The sequence below is a fragment of the Charadrius vociferus genome, unplaced genomic scaffold, assembly GCF_000708025.1.
Source record: "Charadrius vociferus isolate BGI_N301 unplaced genomic scaffold, ASM70802v2 scaffold231, whole genome shotgun sequence".
NCBI lineage: Eukaryota > Metazoa > Chordata > Aves > Charadriiformes > Charadriidae > Charadrius > Charadrius vociferus.
The window spans coordinates 1,404,759-1,423,325 of NW_009647211.1; positions in this window are offsets into that span (position 1 = coordinate 1,404,759).

An 18,567-nucleotide genomic window follows, 5' to 3' on the forward strand; every position below is an offset into this window, starting at 1 on the left:
GCGTATTTTTTTTCATGTTTTCACTGGAACTTATCACAAATATGCATAAAATGATATGCAACAACTGGAAGTAGTGAGCATGCAAGTAAATCAGGATATTTTTTTTTCTTTTTAGGATAGGAGAAATCTTAATCACACTCGCTTTCTGTTGTATAGTAATCACTAAGTTCATGCTTTCTCAGAAGTCATGGAAGGCGAATGAAAACAGCTGTGTGTATAGAATCGCAGAATGATTAGAGTAAGAAGGGACCTTAAAGATCATCTGGTTCCCACACCCCTGCCATGGGAAGGATTTATTCTTTCTGCAGGGTTTATTCTTTCTGAACATAAGAATAGCTGTAATTTTAACCTGAGCACTTTCTTTTTACAGACCAATAATGAACATTTATGTCCTGCAAAAAAAGGTATGGCTAATGGTATCATCTGATGATGTTCAATGGAATTAATTTGGACAAGATGAAATATTCAATATTATGACAAAGGAAACATTTCAATGCTGTTCCAACAACAGAGTTGCTCTGAGAATTCTTAAAACATTTGAGTTAATAAAGTCTTCCTACTCAAAATATAAAAGCAATTTTGAGGAAAGCAGCAATCTTTATACTCCTATGTAACATTTCTGGCTGAGATTTGTAGTTTGTGGGTTATATTAATAGATTCATAGATTTTAATTGCAGAATGAATTACTGTTACTAGGAAATTTAATCTGCTTAACAGAAGGCGTAAAATTTTGATATGTATTCCACAATCAGAACCATATATTTTCCTGACATAGAGCTAATCTTTCTAAATGATACTCAAATTTTTTCAGATATTTCAAATTGTGTGTAATTCTTAAAGCACCTTAGTAAGTTCTTTCTGCAGGCAAATGTTCTGATGATAAAACCTTGGAACATTATATAAATTTATCAAGCAACAATTTTTAACAATTTTACAAATAAATTGTTATCCTCTGCTAACATTGGTTATATGGAGATGATTTTTGTCTGAGGTTTTTTGCCAGTAGACCAAGAAGACAGATCTAGCATTTCTCACAGATGGGAACTTTTCCAGTTTTTGAAACATTCTTACAATCCTTCACGTCCTTCATAGTTTTCCATAAATTTTTGTATGTAAACACACTTTGTACACAAACAGTTGACTTGTCAATCATGTATTTAAAGAACACAGAATTCCCCTAATCTCTTTTTTTATACTCAAGAGTGTTATAAATTCCTGTGACCTATAGTGACATTTTGAGTCACTTTTTAAGTCCTTTTGTATGCTGTTCAGAACTAATTGAGACTTGCATTGGGCTATTTTGCCACAGTAAAAAATAAGGACAAATTTTTCATGCTGTTTCTTTGATGTAAACATTCCTTTAAAATTGTCCTTAAATGCTGGAATTCAAACAAAAAATATTTATTCACACTGTGATAATTTGTGCAAATAGTCATGAAAGGCATGCTTATTTCGATGTGTGAGATTTCTGATGTCAACAATAAACCTTAGATATCTGCACCAAATGTTAATTCATTGATCAAAAGAAAACCAGTTTCATGACAGAAACAATAAAAATTCTAGTTATTTCTGTCCACAAAGCTATTGGTAAGAGTCATGTACAAAAATCTACCTGTGGATATTTTGTATGTTTTATATTCCTGGAAGGACCAATAGGACAGCAGAATCTTGGCTCTCTGTTTCATCAGATAATCTCTGTAACATTTATGAGGACTGGCTAGTTGTGTAGTACATACATTGCTCTTAGCAGATGCAAATAAACTAGAAATAAGTAGATAATTTCCCAAAACACCTATTTACAAGATGGTCCTCCTAAAACTACTTTTCATTTTGCCGGTGTTGGCTGGTTCTTTTTTTAATTGTAGAATGCCCTGGAAATGAAAATAAACTAACTGGAGTTGGCACAAGCTGAAGAGAGAGAGAGAAAATGAAGACCATGATTAGCACACCTTATGAATGGAATATTTTAATTAGTTTCAAAGGTTGGCATACAAAGTCATATTTACACACAGTTTGTATATAAAGTCCCAAAAAGATATGAATTTTGTGAATAACCAATAATTTCTCTACTGATCACAAGTTTCTTGAGCAGAAATAATATTTTTTTTTAAAGCGTAAGAATCCAGAATTAAGGAAAAAAGACAGCAGAAAAATTCTGCATTCAAATCACCAAAGTGACAAAATTCCAGAGCATTACCTCTGAACAGCAGACTTCACAGAATTCAGACAAAATACCACCATGAAATTAATTGTGATAAATACCTTTTACCAAATAGAAAATGAAACGTGAATGAAAGATGAAAATTTTATTAATACGGCTAAAAAGCTTTTATAGAAGAAGTAAAATCCCAAACTGCTGATGTTCATTCTATAAAATTCAGTGAAACTGGACATAAATACAGAAAAACTTAAGAAGGGAAAAAAGAGATGAAAGCTGTCTGCTCATACACAAATATTTAGCCAATTCAAACTGAACAACAAACATGACCACGAGTCTGAGATAGACTATACATTTTCTATAAGAATATCTAGTTATTCATAGATTTTAATTTTATTAATTTCTATACAGTCTTTTATGCTTCCATCTGTTTTATAAAGTACTCAACCGTTTACAATTTCAGGGTTATTCAGAGCTCTTCATGGTTACCTGTTGTCCAATTACCAAAAGCCAGGTGACAGATTATTTATTAAGATAGCAAAATGGGTGGCCTGAACAGCACTCATTTGAATCTCTTTTTCTTGCAAGTATTTCTTAACTGAGCACATTTGAACAACAAAGTTGTTTCTGTTGGTGCCTAACTCTGGTCACCAAACTCATGCTGATCCAATTTCAAAATTTCGTCATATAAATTTCACTCTGAAATCTGCAGAGTACAAACTGAAATATTTTTGACATCCACTTTTAAAAACCTAATTAAGCAAAGCCACTTTTACAAAATTACAGAACTGACAACATTGTAAAGTTTCTGTTTAGCAGTGTTCAGAGAGAAATACTTTTTCTCTCATTGTCAGTCAACAGTACTTGTGTTATATGAGAATGCCATAACCTGTACTCATGGTTATGGATGTGAGGTACTACTTTTATACTGAAGGATTCAGTCTTTGCATAGGTTGGTAGAAGATTTTTTCTGTCTCCTCGCTCTCATTTCCTGTAATTTCACTGTAGCCGGTCCTATTAATTGCTTAGTCTTTACTTCACAGATATAATGAAGTTCAGAAAATTAAAGAGTTCAAGTAAGAATACACAACAAATAATTGATTTTCATTACTGAGCAAATTAGCTGTAAGCATCTCTCAAAATTCTCAAGCATGTTAATTATTCTAAATTATTTCTGATTTTCAACAGTTCTTCATGTCATTCAAGCTATAAGTATACATTCTACAATTAGAATTTTGGCTTATACAGCTAACCAGTTTAATTAGTAATGCTTGCAAATTCCTCGTGTTACTGACTGACAACAAATTTACGCTTGCATATTTATCTGTAATATAAGATACCAATGCTGCTAACTGCATTGATACTCGTGATTTAATTAAGAGGAAAAAGCAGTAGAATTGAACACATTACTCTCATCTCTAAAGAACAGTAATTATCACATTCTCTAGGAAAAAAAAAAAGTAATAAGAAATAGTTATTTCCCTGAATTTGCATGATTTTTCATGGTTTCATATTAAGTTAAAAACTGCAACAAAGTAAACTGACATCAAAGGATGCAAAAATAGGGATGATTTTCTTTGTAAATTCAAATGTTTTTCACATTTTTTTTCCTACATTTGCTCAGGTCTAATTGCTCACTTGTTTTAAAGATGTAACTTTTTCTGCCAAAATCTTTCTGCCTAACAAAGAGCAGATGATACACATCCAGCTATAGTGGGTTTGATGCTTCACAGACTTATGTGAATATGGGGTGGAAAAGTTAAGTGAAAAAATCTTTATTTTACTGTGGACAAATACTTACCTTTTGCACAAGAAACCTAAAATGTCTGAAACATGCTTGCTGTTTTTTTATATTTTGAACACATCTTTAGTTCAATAGGCACAGAAATTCCAACCCTTTGTGGAGGAAAATGTTTTGGAAAGTACTTAATCCTCTGGAAAGCAGGATGAAGGAAGAAAAGTGTTTCATTATATAGGACTTTTTTTATTTTTTTATGATTTCTTAGCAGAACAGTAGAAATGTCACCAGACTGGAAGTTTGTTCAGTAAGTTATTAGAAGACATACATATACGCTTGCCATTAAGTACTGATTACGACTTTTGAAAATTTTACTACTTGAAACGTATAAAGTTAGTCATGGGAAATAATTCCTGCCTCAAATATTCATTATTTAATTTCCTCATGTTTGTAGCATAATTTTCAAAAGTGCCCAAGTAAATGAAGTCTGAGTTCTGTTGACTCAAGATCAAGGAGCTAGTAAAGCCTACAGGTTTAGAAGAGTTTTGGTCAAATAGGTTTCAAAGGCTGGCCTTTGTACCTCAGTTACTTTGAAAATCAACTCAAAATCCCAAATTCCTCAGAAAAATTCAAGGGTTCTTCAACTGACATTTCAACTTTCCTTTTGAAAACCTTGCACTTGCTCCTGACCATGCTGAAGTTGATGGTCCTTTTCTTACAGCACAGGATGAGTGATCTATTTATATTTGTAGAATAATTATGTTAGGTTTGTGGCAAATGATCTGTACAAATTCAATTATTTTTGTCTGTTCTTGTGATGAGAGTATGCTGTACTAATGTCTTTGAAATTTAGAAAAGGGAGAATATATTGAAAACTGAAATCCAATTTAATTTTTTAACTTCAAATATCTCTCATAAAACAAAAGAAGAAAAGATGGTACCTCTTGACTTACCTACTTCAAGACATATTTGCCTCCACCCAATGTGAAAACTCTCTGATTAATTAGTCATAAGATGAATAATAATTACTAATCTTGAGTCAGCTTTCAAGCAACAATGATGACAACCACAGCCTTCTGATATCACTGAAGCATTTTTGGGAGCACATAGCAAAGTCTTCCTGTGGTGGACTGGTTTGCCTGAAGGTAGTCAGGATAATATCCTTTCCTCTCATTTCAAGATTTTTATGAGCTCTAAGTTCTGATCTTTCATGTGTGGAAAAACTTATCTTTCTCATTATTTTTCTTGAACATGTACCTTTCACAAAAAACTTTGCTGATGATGTATTACTAAAATCTTTTCATGGTTTTGGTGATTGGGTTTAAAAGGACAGAAACAAAGTTAGCTTACATGTAGTTAAGCATAGCAAAGGACTTGGAAAACACTATTTAAAACATTTTTCATTGTGTAAACTGTATGTCTAGCTTTTCATTTTTTCTTAAAGTCTTTTATTTCCTTTCTTGAGATTACACATACATTTTTGTTGTTACAATTTGAAATATTGCATGTGTAAACCACGTATTTGTGTATAAAACAGTAACATTGTGTCTCACTTCTTCAGATAGTAAATATTGTGTACATCCATTTATATTACATTTTCAGTTATACACTTGATTGAAGATATTTCAGATTCATTCATATGTTATGGATTTTGGAAAGCTGAACGATGTCACACACATGCACACACTCCCTTTCAGATTCCCTAAATCATTTTAAATCCTCTTAAACAATCTTTTTCTTGTAGAGAAACCATGCTGTGGAAGATGGAATTTCCCTCTGATGTGTTCACAACACATGATAAAATGGGATAAACGGAAAGCTCTTCTCCAAAGCAAATTACAAGAAAGGTGTATTCACTCAGTCACAGAGTTTACTTAAATTGGAAAATTTCCTCATTTCATCCAAGGATCACCTCTTTATTCACAGAAATTGAAGAAACGCAGTTGACCAAATGCCATTTCATAGCATATTTTAAGTCAGAATAGATATTTAGTGAAATATTCCCCACAACACTCCTTCAGTGACCCTTATCGAGTCCAGTGTTTTGAAGAATTTTTCCTTTTCAAAAATCCTACAAAAAAATTTGATTTCTGCAGTCTGTTTCTTCAAGCCAGACTTCTGTTATATGTAACTAAAGCAAGAAACTGAAGAAGGAAAATACCTGTTGCAAAGGTGTTTTTTTTCCCTTTTTCCATCTCTATTTTCCTTTCCTAGTGTCAAACAAATGGTTCCCAATGTATTTCTGGTTTATTTTTCTGTTGGAAACAAAAGACCAACATAATCTGTAATTTGAGATGTTCTGCAGAAGTTCTTACTTATGCATATTGAACACATGTGAGGCTTTGATTTTGTTTGATTTGGAATATAAATATCCTGATCTGTTAAGTACACTTCGTTTGCATAAGATAACTCTTTGTATAATACGATAGGTACAACTGTATATGTTTGCAAATTTGAAATTTTGGCGTGTTTTGTTATGGATATTTACTTAAAATACGCTGTTACAGCTAGGATTTCTGTTGGTTTGTTCATGAAAGAATACAAGAACAGAATGCAACCAACACAGTGAAATTAGAAATATTCTTTTTTTTTCAAAATACATATCTCTTTAACAAGAGACAGATGCAGAAGAGAAAGTGATGAGTAATACTGAAGCAACTCTAGTACCAGGCCTGGGAACTAATAATTATACTTGTTTTGTACATTTTCTTTAATTTTCCTTAGTGAGAAAGCAGCAGTAACAAAAAGAATCTTATAGCAGATTCTGTCCTTTGGAGTTGACTAACAATTCTTCATACTTATAATAAATACATAGAGAGAGAGAGATGCAGAGTTGTATATTGAATATATGCATATAATTTTATTGTTATGTAATATGTTTTACTTAATATTATGTATCTTGCACATATATTTGTTTTTTCCCCCCAAATAATAGATATATTGTATTTATCTAGTAGCAAAGAAGGTCTGTGAGCTTTCCCAGAAATTTTAGACCACCCACTGCCAGCACCATGCAAGTCATTTACAGAGAAGACAACTCTCCTCCGGAAACCAGTTTAGATACGTCTCTTTCCAATGGCACTGTGCTGGGTACTTTTTGTATCATCAGGGGAAGAACTCTATTCAGGCTGTGAGTATATGATGTCTTAACAGGTCTCTACGTTCACCTGGCCACGCGCCCATATATATCTGTTTATGCTTTTGGAAACATCTTTTTCCCTTTCTTCCATTCGGGAGGTATTTTTGTTGGCTGCCATAGGCTGGGGTCAGAGTATCTTTAAGTGTGTCTACTGAAGTCTAGTTCACTTTAGAGAATATTTTAAAGTGCTGATATCCCTGACTTTAGAAAGGTTTGCAGGCCGTCTGCTTTTTAGCTTAGTCCTACAAGTTGGCTCCAGAAAGCAGAACCACCAAACCGGCAGAGCGGCTTAGGACAGTGACTTATTATTATTAGGTCCAGTCTTCTGCAATTCAATGTGATGAAATAACAGACCTGCCCAGAGATGCACACAGACCCCATCCCACCACCTCTAAATATCATATCCCAACCATCCAAAAGGTATGGTTAAAAAAAAATAATCTACAATTATGAAATACCAGTGAAAAAGCCGAGGAGAAATCAGAGACTTTGCCAGTATCCAAGACTTCAGAACAAGAGAGAAATAATTCGGTAACGTCTGTACTCAGCCTTAAGAGGTAAAAATAGTCTAAAACTCCTTCCTGACATCAGACCTGTCAGTCAATTTAATTTTGTGCAATGACAAAATATTCGCCAAATGTTTGAGAGATTTCAGAAGTAGTAGGACCGCTGGCCTATCACACCCTATTCCAGGGTCTGCTTCAACCTGCAAGGAGACTTCCAGAAGCTAATTTGTGTACTGAGGAACAGAAGTTCCTTCTGGTCACCTCAAGCATGAGACTAATGCAGTACAAGTACAGTACAAGCAGTGAGGTAATCATCTTCTTTAAAACCTGTTAAGAGATACCAGCTCATACGTACTTAAGAATAAAGAGCCCTAGCTCGATTTTGCACCTACAAGAATTTTCTGAAATGTCACACAGTATTTCATAAACTTCTGAGGAGCTATCCTTACGTTGTTTAGTTTCCTTGAAGTACTGGAATTTTTGATACTTAGTAATACCTAGAAATAGAATAATGACTGACTTTTAGATCCCCATGAAGAACTTACAATATCATTACCACCAAAAGCTGTGTATCTGTAGGCCTCTCCAACTGTATGTATTGCTGATATAATAAGAATTATAGGATCATAGAATGGTTTAGGTTGGAAAAGACCTTTAAGATCATCAAGTCCAACCATTAACCTAACACTTCCAAGTCCACCACTAAACTATGTCCCTCAGCACCATATCTACACATCTTTTAAATACCTCAACCACTTCCCTGGGCAGCCTTATGCTTAACAATGCTTAACAACCCTTTCAGAGAAGAAATATTTCTTAATATCCAACCTAAACCTCCCTAAACCTTGTGGAACTTGAGGGCATCTCCCCTTGTCCTATTGCTTGTTACTAGTGAGAAGAGGCCAACACCCACACCCACTGCTACAACCTCCTTTCAGGTAGTTGTAGAGAGTGATAAGGTCTCCCCTCAGCCTCCTTTTCTCCAGGCTAAACAACCCCAGTTCCCTCAGCTGCTCCTCACAGAACTTGTGCTTGAGACCCTTCACCAGCTTCATTGCTTTTCTTTGGACACTCTCCAGCACCTCAATGTCTTTCTTGTAGTGAGGGGCCCAACACTGAACACAATATTAGGTATGTAGTCTCACCACTATGAAATACAGGGGATAATCTCCTCTGTAGTCCTGCTGGCCATACCACTTCTGATTCAGGCCAGGATGTTGTTGGCCTTCTTGACCACCTGGGCATGCTGTTGGTCATATTCGGCCGGCTGTTGACCAACCCCCCCAGGTCCTTTTCTGCCGGGCAGCTTTCCAGCCACTCTTCCCCAAGCCTGTGGCGCTGCATGGGGTTGTTGTGACCCAAGATTGTTCTAAGATACTTTTGTCTGTCTATTTATTTGTATCTGTACATCAAGAGTGAAAGAAGACATTATTTCATGTCTAGTGGAAGAAGGCAAATAGTTTTGTCTTGGTCTTATTTCACATCATACCAAAGACTTGATGTCTTCTTACTGGATATTATAGTATTATGTTTTACTGTAATTAATATTTCTTAATATCCAACCTTTGTATATCAAGATTTTTTCTTTGTATTTCAAGATCCTACAAAAAAACCCTTTTCTTTAAAATATTCCAATATGAAAATACAGAAAGAAATTCCATAGAAAAGGATAGAGATATGGAATCAAATATTCACTTGCATATGTCTCTAGTCTCATAGCCTTGAATATTGGAGTTAATTTAAGATAGTCTGCTAATTTTGAGGGACATTCAAGATGACAGTCTTCAAGTTTCTAGATTATTTTTGTCTAAATATTTCAAAGTATGATGCTGATTGTCAGTCTTAAATGGCTAACTAGTCTTATTAGGTTTAACCATAAGCATATACAGAGGATCTTCATACAAAAACTTGTGTACAAGTAGTAGGGCTAACTGTTCAGTTTGGCTTGTGTTCTTGTGATGTTTGCAGTAACAAGGACTGACAGGAACAGAAAAAAACTGAGAAACTGCAAAGAAATGCAAGTATCTGAGGGAGAAATGAAGAGAGCACATGGCTGTGAACTAGGAAGTGTGACTGAAAGGATGCAATAACAGTAATTGAAGGTATGCAGCAAAAAATGGATGCTGGAGAAAGGACATGAGTCATATGTTGCTGTGTGAGTTGACCGTGGCTGGATGCCAGATACCCACCAAAACCACTCTGCCACTTCCCTCCTCAGCTGGACAGGGGTGAGAAAATATAATGAAAGGCTCATGCGTTGAGATAAGGACAGGGAGACATCATTCACCAGTTACCATCATGGGCAAAACAGGCTCGACTTGAGGAAATTAGTTTATTACCAATCAAATCTGAGTAGGGTGAGAAGTAATGAAACCAAGTCTTTAAACACCTTCCCCCTACACCTCCCTTCTTCTAGGGATCAGCTTCACTCCCCATTTCTCTACCTCCTCCCCCGACCTGGCGCAGGGGGATGGGGAATGAGGGTTGTGGTCAGTTCATCATATGGTGTCTCTGCTGCTCCTTCCTCCTCAGAGGGAGGACTCCTTTTACTCTTCCCCTGCTCCAGTGTGGGGTAACTACCATGGGAGACCACCCTCCATGAACTTCTCCAATGTGAATCCTTCCCACAGGCTGGAGTTCTTTGTGAACTGCTCCAGTGTGGGTGCCTTCCATGGGATTCAGTGCTTCAGGAACAAATTGGTCTAGTGTGGGTTCCCTGTGGGGTCACAAGTCCTCCCAGGACCCTGCTCCTGCATCGGCTCTCCACAGGGTCACCATGTCCTTTGGGTGGATCTACCTGCTCTGACTTGGGGTCCTCCATGGGCTGCAGGTGGATATCTGCTCCACCGTGGACCTCCATGGGCTGCAGGGTGACAGCCTGCCTCACCATGGTCTTCACCATGGGCTGCAGGGGAAAATCTGCTCTGGTGTGTGGAGTACCTCCACCCCCTCCTTCTTCACTCACCTTCATGTCTGCAGAATTGTTTCTCACATATTCTCACTCCTCTCTCCATCTGCAGTTGCACAGCAACTTTTCCCCCTTTCTTAACTATGTTATCTCAGAGGTTCTACCACTATCACTGATGGGATTAGCCTTGACCAGTGGTGGTTCCATCTTGGAGCCGGCTGACATTGGCTCTATCAGACATAGGGAAGCTTCTAGGGGTTTCTCACAGAAGCCACCGCTATAGCCACCCTCATTACCAAAACCTTGCTATGCAAACCCAACACAGATATCTAGGTAGGCAGTAAAACTGAAAGATTCAAAGTTAGTCCCTGCTTATTAGGAGGTAAAGAGCATAAAGAAAGCATCCTTGCAAATAGCGGCTAGGGAAGCCAGCATTTTGTTTGTGCCTTTTAGGATGAGAGACTAGACTAGACTAGACTAGACTAGACTAGACTAAAATAGAATAGAATAGAACAGCACAGCATAGCATAGCATAGCATAGCATAAAATAATTAGTTCCAGTTGGAAAGGACCTAGGATGTTCATCTAGTTGGGCTGCCTGACAGCTTCAGGGCTGACCAAAAGTTGGATGTGTTTTAAGGGCATTGTCCAAATGCCTCTTGCACACTGACAGGCAGGGGCATTGATGACCTCTCTAGGAAACCTGTTCTAGTGTTTGACCACCGTCTATAAGTGGTCACCCTACCATGCTTCCTAATGTCAAGTCTGAACCTCCCTTGATGCAGCTTTGAGCCATTCCCACACAACCTATCACAGGATCCCAGGGAGAAGAGCTCAGCACCTCCCTCTCCCCTTCCCCTCCTCAGGGATCTGTAGAGAGCAGTGAGTTCTCCCCTCAGCCTCCTGCTCTCCAAACTAGACAAATCTAGAGTCCTCAGCTGCTGCTCAGAAGACATGCCTTCCAGCCCGTTCATCAGCTGTGTTGCCGTCCTGTGGATGCATTCAAGTACCTTAACAACATGTTGTTGTCTTTAATCCTAGGGACAAGCTATCTCCTTTCAAAGGTAGAAAGTTTAGATGAAAAGCAGAAAACGATCTGATTACTTTCAGTCATGTGATTTCAGCAGTATAATGCATGTTGTTCAAATTTTATGGATTTATAATACTTCTATGCATTTTAAACATTTAACTTTGTGTTTTAGTCCTTTGGCTTCAGTGAAGTGTAAACAAATAGTTATTATTAGGTCTGTCTCTAATATATGAAAGAACCTATAAGTTTTCAAGAAGATATTTTTGTGTCCACTCATAAGTTCTTTTCATGTAAACAATAGCAATTTCATTTATTATATGGATTTCACTGCAAAGTTATTAGAATTTCGGACTGTTTGAAATGGCGACAAAGGTTTAAGAAGGAAGGGCAATTTAGCTTTAATAAAATAGATCACTGTTTCGAAGTACCTAATTGGAAATTAAAATGCCTGTATGTCTTCCTCCCCCCTCGCCCCAAATCTATTTCAGCATATTTTAAGTGAACTATAGTTGCCTCTTAAATGACATTACTGAGCACTATAGAAATTCATTGCTCTTTGATTTCCAACTTTCATTTATGGCTGAAATAATTATTTTCCCCAATTAAATTTTTAACCATTTCCAATCATCTTTTCATTATATTTTTAAGTATACATATATAAAAAAAAGAATATTAAGTTTTGAAAAATTCCTGCAGATAAAACCACTTGGCCTAGATTAGCCACACTGGTTAATCAGTTCTTACTACTTCAGGCTGAATCACTTGTATTTCAAGCTTTTCTTTACTGCCTCTGACAATGCTATAGAGTGAGTAAAACGAGCAAACTTCACCTTCAAGATGTAAAATCTAGAGCTTGTTGCATCTGATGTGCTGTCTTCCAAGACGTTTTTTGTTTATTCTGTACCTGCGAGTAAAGGTGCTTAGTGTCCACCAGGGGGAGACCCATAGTTAAATGGTTTATGTCTGGAGAAGCAAAGGAAAAAGATTCCTTTAAGCCATCTTTAAGCTATTCACATTTTGGTGAATAGCAAACAGTTGAAACGTACCCCAGACTTTTCTTCTTGAATATTCAAATTTCCATCACCTGGCAGAACTAAGTGACATCCATGAGGACTGATGTCCCAGATGAACAATGCCTCAGGTGGAGGTTCCCTTCCCTCTCCACCCATGTGAGGTGCTTGGCCAAGCACCTGATATATTCTTCTAAGTATGGGTCCATCTACAGGAGGAAAATGAAAAAGAAAATAAGAGCTTTTTTGATATTGTTGCTGGGATGCATCTCATGAATTAACTGCTGTCCGTAGCATAAATCCACAGCTGAAAGCTTCCTGTCTTAGAAGCAGAAATTTAAGAGTAGCAAAAGACATGTGTTTTCTTGTATTTGGAGCTTAACAGTATCTTGCAAGATAGAAGTCAGAAGGATAAGTGAGAACATTTTTTTCAGTTTGTATTTTAAATTCTTTGGGTTTTTTCTTAAATTGTTATTAATAAGTTTTTAGCCACATCTGCTTAGCTAATCAGAAATAATATTTCAGAAGATGAAAACAGCATGATAACTTGACCCGCATTAAATACTGCCTTTACTTGTAGTAGAAAGCCAACTACAACTACCAAGCTTTCAAGATATGCATATATACAAGAAACAAAATAAACAAGAAAAGAAATTTCAGTGTTCATATTTTAAAGAACTAAGATTAGGAGTCTCAAAAGTTCACAGAAATCAAGAAGCATGAATTGCTTATGTTCCCTTTACAGCTATAATTTTAGTTATAGTGCATCTAAGCTATTCACATGGTTTGTTGTGGGTTACTTGTAAGGTTTATTGTGGTTGTGATGCAAATACCTTAACTTGTAGGCCCATTATGAGAGTTAAAGACTCTCAGATTAGCAGATAGATATGCAGGAGAAGGGAATTGATATGGTGTCTAAAACAATCTGAACTGAGTTAAAGCAAGACAGATCCTCAACCAGTGTCAGTAGTCATCATTTTACCGGACCTTCTTCATTTCAAAGTATCTGATATTCTTGACTAATACTTACTGACCAAGATAACACAGTGAGCAAATTGTGAGGCAGTAAGACCAGAAGTGTGGTGATGCAATCCAGTGATAAGAAATATATATAAACAAAGATTGATCAGACAACCAGTAGTAAAGTTTATCAATATCACCTGAGAGTAGAGTACCAAAAAGAAGATATCAAACTGGCAGTAGACCTGGAAGTCCAAAAAGGGTAGGAGAGACAAGATCTACAGAAAACTGGGGGTAATCAGCGTAATTGTTGCCATGGGTGACCTTGCTGAGAGGGTATAATTTCTTATTTCATAGTTGTAAATGCTTTTCATAACAGTGAATATCAGTAACTCTAAAAGCTGAAAGACATTGATAAGACTAAATTAATTTTTATTGTCCTTACTGCTTCATATATAATTCATCATTTCATACATAATTCATTCCACTGTAGTTGCTGAGAAATTGTAATTTTGCTACATACAACTCAGTGAAAGCTGTACTTTGGGAACATTAATAACACGAAGCAGTTACCAAGTAATTCCAGCCTCATGATGATGTTACGCATCAAGGATCAACAGAAACATTCTTCATGCAGTTTTGGTCACAGCTCTTGCTGAAGATGGTGGAAGATGAAGGAGCCTAGCTGAACTCTAATGCCTCAGACTGGTTTCTACCTGTAGGGCTTTTTTCCCCTATGTTCCGGTTAAGGAAGCTGGATATAAAAATAAATGATGGGGGATATATCTGGTGTCATTAACTGTCAGCTAAGTGATGCCAGGTGTGCTGTAAAGATTGAAAGTACATTTTGTTAGTCTTGTCAGAGCTTTACTGAAGCTCCACAGTGGCCTTAAAACTCTCCCAAGACTGCAGTCTTCAGACCTTATCATCTGATCCATGTGCTTTACTTCTCCTTGGGGCTACATAAGATGACTTTGTCTCCTCTTTGAGTGCCCTCTCTGTCATGAGACCCACTGGTTACCCTCTTACACTATGACATTCTCAGTAGTCAATGCCTTGCACAGCCTGCCTGGTTTCAGTCTGCTGGGTACTTTGATTTAAAATGTAGCACTTAGAAAAACACAGACTTTTAAACAGATTTATACATACGTTCACAAAGACACTCAGGGCTGACAGCTGTTGCACACTGAACACTTGTGTTATTTTTCTCCATTCAGTGATCTTACCATGCATGAACTTGCTTTGAGTTTCCATCACAATCCTTCCTTGTTTCTGGGTACTATCTCCTGGACTTCTCTGATGACATTTTCTCTTTTCCCTGACCATAGATGAAATGAAATGTCTTCCAGTCATACCTTTTTATCTCAGCTGGCATTGGTAAGTCCTGATCAACTTCAAGACTTTCTCCATTACAATGTGATCCATGTTCACTCTCAGGTGAGAAGTCTCTTTAGTAACATGCATATAGCGTCCAGATTTTGTAAAAACCTAATAAATCAAGTTTTATATACAGTTGTTCTGTAATCTTAGTCCTTCTAGGCTAGTGTCTCTACAGAAGTTGACAGATTTTAAAGACTGCCACATACAAAGCAGTGCTCAAGAAGCATTTCCTGGGGAAGAAACATCATTATATGAAAATATGGGAGGCAAATTTCAATCAAGACGTAGGACAACACCAAGTAAGTGGTCACTGAATCTCTTTAGATTTCATAAGTTGTTTCAAAGGTCTCTAAAACAACTACCTACCCCAAGTGCTTTTTCAAAGGTCTCTAAAACAACTACCTACCCCAAGTGCTTTTTCTGTGCTTTATATTAATTTGGGATATCTTTAATATTACCTTACTTAAGATTTATTCATGGCTTGGTTTCAGCACCCAAATTTACTGGAACAATGCATTTTTGCAAAAGTATCACAAACAGATTTCTGTTTTATAAGTAATGTTGTTACATTTTACTGTCCTTACAAAGTTATATGAGGAGGATAATTTCAACATAAACTTTCACTGGTATTTCAGTTTATTATGGCATTGTTGTGATGCTGAAGGACAAAGCTATTACAAATTCAAAAGTACCTCATATTACAATGAATAAGCTTCCCCACCTAAGAGAAGAGGCCACTGTTTGATTTACTTTGTCACATTTACTGGCCAGAGATACTTAAGTTTGAAGCAACTGGAGTAGTATTCATATTTGGGATATTGAATTGAAAATAACAGTACTGCCAGAGAACCAAATACATAGGAACACCACATATCACTATTTTCTCATTGTTATTGCTTAACTGAGGTGTTTTTCATGCAGTGACATTTGAAAAGAACTTTCCACACAGCACTAAGAAATGCAATTGTGAATTCTTCGTATAACCACTAACAAATACGCATTTTCATATAACTGTTTTTTCAGTGCTTTTAGTTATGGTACTGAACGAATCCAAGGATGTTTTGGTCATTGAAAAGTTTTGGGTTTGAACAAAGCTCATGTTGAGAGCAACTGAATATTACTGTTCGACAGCTGTATGCCATTCTTAAAACTATTGTTAGTATGTTTCTTTGAGGAACGGGGTGGGTGCTTAGTATAGACACAGAACAGGGTTAATTTGATCCTTGGATCCTTGCTCCATGTACAATTATGAAGTGAGTTTGGGAAGTTTTTACCTCCAGTGGATTTCTGTATTATCAACAGCATTTCCTGCAGAACTCACTTTGGGAAAATGAACTTCAGTGGTTAATGGTTTCTGAAGGGGGGGCGTGTGGGGGGGTGTGGGGCGGGGTGATAAAAGACTGTTTTTCCTGGGACATCAGATTAATGTTTTAATCTCTTTATTTAATTTCTTAATTCTCTGTATTTCTTAGTGTCTTCCTATATTTAACTTGTTTTTTTCAGACTGCCCCTCCAATGCTCATATGTTCTATTCTGATATTCACTTAAAAGCAAATTGACAATTCCCAAGCTTCACAACATGAGCTAGGGCCTTTAGAAGATTTCCTCACAATCATTTGATGTTGTGGTTTCAGACAATCAAGTAAATGTCCTGAATTTGATTAATATAATTTCCCAGGAAAGGGGAGCAGCAAAACTTCTGATGGCCCAATATATTACTAGGAAGCTGCTGGAGGCTACAGGAAATCTGGATGCCTGAGAGAAAAGGGAGATGATAATTGTGGATTATACTCTCTCCCTCCCCTGACATGTTTTGAAGAATTATCATGCCTGGACCCAAAAAGATCAGTTTGTTGAACTGCCCAGTTATGGTCAGGGAGGCTGCAAGCTAAAAAACTTTCAATTACATCAGAAGATGCTGTAAAAGTGTGGTTAATTCACTTATGCTTTCTGGTTTTTCTCTAGAGATGATGCTCAGATTTAGAGAAATCTAAATGGGAAGATTGCAATGTGTCATTAGGACAATGCTGGCATTTCATTCTAAGACATTTGATTACTTTGAAAAAATTCACTGCTACGGACAATACTTTTTGGTTTTTTGCTTCTTCATGTCAAATACTAACATTCTGAAAAATTCAGACCACCTCACATACAGTAATGATATATATATAACCTATTATGGTGACAGAGAGAAAAAGAATGTCATTCTTTTTAATGACTTTAACACTCCCACAGAAAAAAAATGATTCATTACATAGACTTACAGTAGACTTTAGCTACAGAATTGAACTTTTCATTAGTGCCTCCTCTAAGAAAGTTTCCCCCCCCAAAAAAAAACACCAAAAAACCCAACAAAACAAACAACAAAACAAACAAAAAATCCCACCTCAGACACAAACATGCTCAGATATGAAACAGTATCAGCATGGCTTTGGTATCCTACTAATGTGATGTAGTTGTCATGGGAGTAGCTAACACGTATTCTTCAGATTCTTTGTTTAAGACTGTCACAGATTTGTGAAGATCTGCTTTTCCAGATGTTTAAATAAATGGGAAAACCTACATTAAATTCAGTGAAGGAAAAAAGTCTGGAATAAGAATGCCCCTGCCCCTATGTATTTATTTTCCAATATATTAAGACTGAAATCTTTTGCCCATACATTACTGAGTGCTGCACAGGGTATTTCCTGTTGAAGACAATGGAAGTCACACACCTATAACGCAGACACCTCAGCAATTTTAGAGGCATGTTTAAAATGTATTCAGGCATGTCATCACTCCACCTGCATCACGCAAAGCAATGTAAAGGAGATGAAAAGTAAAAAGCCCGGGTTGGTCATCAATCTGTTGGACAATTATATGCTTCCGTAATAGTAGACTTCAAATTCTCAGAGATTTTAATTACAGCTATATATAGCTCCATTGCTCCACTGCAGCCATTAGAGAAATTACTATCAATTCTGAGGTATCCTAACACTATCCTAACATGAGCTTATTTCATGAGGAAAAACGAATAGTCAAGCCTATGTCAAATATATTTTCTAACTTGAAAAACTGTAGTATTTCTAAATTGAGTTACCAAGCCATCAGCAGAACATCTTTACTTGATGAAAAAGTCTAAATATAATCTGCAGTACTATGGCAGACAGGAAAAAAAAAAAAAAAAAAGAAAAGCCATAGTAAATATAATTTTGAACAAAATCAAGGAAAACTGAACAATGTCTTTTTCTGCCAAGAATGCTCAGCTGTGCTCAAAACCAGCTTGCAGTTCTACTCTTCAGGATCTAGGCCTGTCAGAAGGTCTTCTGGGTGTTTGCCTCACAAATGAACCTATAAAATGATGAACCTGTTCCTCTGTAGGTGGCTGACAGTGTGACTTTTGGCTACAAAAAATCAAAGTTGCTACAAATCAGCTGATTGAATTATTGTTGTTTTGAGCATTCTGAACCGACTGAACTGAGTGCATAGATTTTATATAGACTGCTAATGGCATCATACCATGGATTTCAGTACTACTATAACCATAACGACAACTAGAGATCATTACAAAGCTATACTGTAAAATGCACAGTTCAAATGATACTGCAGAAAAGAGGCTGATCAAGCCCATTCCATTAACAAAGAAATGCAGAAAATGATGAGCCTTAGGAATCCATGTGATGCGGTCATAAAATGTCACATAAAGAGATTCCAACTTTTAATGTTCCATTGATTTCACCTTTTCACTATCCTACTCAA